The sequence below is a fragment of the Oryzias melastigma genome, linkage group LG22 (assembly GCF_002922805.2).
Source record: "Oryzias melastigma strain HK-1 linkage group LG22, ASM292280v2, whole genome shotgun sequence".
NCBI classification, from domain to species: Eukaryota; Metazoa; Chordata; class Actinopteri; order Beloniformes; family Adrianichthyidae; genus Oryzias; species Oryzias melastigma.
In genome coordinates this window covers 6,325,598-6,327,865 of record NC_050533.1, presented here as the reverse complement: position 1 = coordinate 6,327,865, position 2,268 = coordinate 6,325,598, and positions in this window count along the sequence as shown.

The following is a 2,268-nucleotide window of genomic DNA, read 5'->3' as shown; positions in this document are numbered from 1 at the left end:
CCACTTTGTTGAGGGCTTCAGCAGCACGCGTGTGAAGGACTTCCATATCATGTGCAACCACATGAGATTCAGGAAACCTGAGGTGAGCATTAAACCTTCAGCGTTGTTCTGTTTGTCTTGTTTCAACACGTTTTAAGCCAGGTGGGCAGAAAATGTGAACCCATTGATATATATTACTGTATATACAGTAATATATATTGTATTGTATTACTGTAAATATATATATATATATATATATATATATATATATATATAATATAAACTGTATGCTATTTATGTTATACTATATATGATACATTATATATATACAGTATGTCACAAAAGTGAGTACACCCCTAATTGAAAGTGTACAAATTGAACACAAATTATCTTTTTCCTTCCCCTTTGTCATGTGAACCATCGGTGTTACACTGTATCAGGTGTCATCAGTTAGCAGGCGAGTTAAAATTCAGTAAAAAAGCTCTTCCACTCTCTTAATCTGGTCACTGAAAGTTCAACATGCCACCTCGTGGTGTCAGCTCGCAGAAGACCTGAAAAAACACACTTTTGCTTTACATAAAGATGGCCTAGGCTGTAAGAAAATAGTCAACACTCTGAAACTGTGCTATAGCACTGTGGCCAAGATCATCCAGCACTTTAAGAGAACAGGTTCTTCTCAGAACGGGCCTCGCCAGGGTCGGCCAAAGAAGCTGAGTGCACGTTCAGATGGTGTCGAGCATGTGAGGCAGCAACCAGGTGAGGAGTACAACGACAAGTGCGTCTTGCCTACCGTCAAACATGGTGATGGAGGTGATATGATCTGGGACAGCATGAGTGCTGTTGGCATTGGGGATCTACAGTTCATTGAAGGAAACATGAACTCTAACATGTACTGTGACATTCTGAAGCAGAGCATGATCCCCTCCCTCTGGAAACTGGGCCTCAGAGCAGTGTTCCAGCATGATAATGACCCCAAACACACCTCCAACATGACCAGCGGCTTGCTAAAGTGGCTGAAGGTGATGGCTGGCCAAGCGTGTCCCCAGACCTAAACCCCATAGAACACCTCTGGGGCGTCCTGAAGAGGAAGGTGGAGGAGCACAAGGTGTGAAATGTCCACCATCTCCGTTGTGTTGTGATGGAGGAGTGGAAGAGGATTCCACTGGCAACATGTGAAGGTCTGGTGATCTCCATGGCCAGGAGACTTCAAGCCATGCTGGAAAATGATGGTGGCCACACAAAATATTGATATTTCCCATTTTTACTTAGGGGTGTACTCACTTTTGTTGCCAGGGGTTTAGCTATTATTGGCTGTATTTTTATTTATTTTGAGGGGACAATAAATTTACACTGCTATACTAACTTTAGACTGACTACTGTTCATTGTGTGAAAGCGTCATTTATGCAGTGTTGTCCTATGAAAAGATATAACTAAATATTTGCAGAGATGTGAGGGGTGTACTCACTTTTGTGACATGCTGTATATATATATACATATATACTCATTACAGTAATGTATATAATTGTGTGAACCCCACTTGTGCGACCCTGGGCAGCAGAGCCAATGTGGACAAACAAGTGGGTGGGGGCCCACTTTTAAAGCATATAGTATGGGGCCCACTTGACCTTGTTGGTTTGGTTTTGTGGGTTTCCTAAGAGAACTCTCTTTGCGAACCTCCGGACAACTCCTTGTTAACCAGGCCTCTCTGGTCACATGACATTGTACCAAACATCACTTTTCTGGCTTCTGTTTAATAAGAATAATCTTTAAAAACAAAAGTACTGGAAAGTGGAAAAGGTTGGAACTGTGAGACATCGCTGATTGGATAGTGAATTTTTTCTATTATTCGTTTTTTTAACATTTAATTTTTTTCATGTTTGGGAATCTAGAATTCTTTTTAATCTAAAATGCAATACTGTTTTTAACATTTTTGTTTTTATTGTTGTTAAGATCTTTAAAGGGTAGCCAAACACTAAATAAATATTTTGGTAGATGACCTATATAAATTAAGCTTTAAAAGTGCTGTCTGTTGGTCATTGCATTATTTTTTACAATTTATAATTAACTTGTTTAATTCCTGAAATTATAGTCTAAAATCGTCTGTGTGCTGCCCCCTACAGATAGGAACAAGATATTACAGCTGAATTTTGTAATTGGTCAACTGGTCTGAGAGATGTTATGCAGTTAAACAGAATTCTTAAGGTGTGATTTTTTGGTTCCGTTTTCTGATCAGAAGCATTGATGTGAACTAATCTGAGAATGTCCCAGGATGCAGGAACATCGTACAC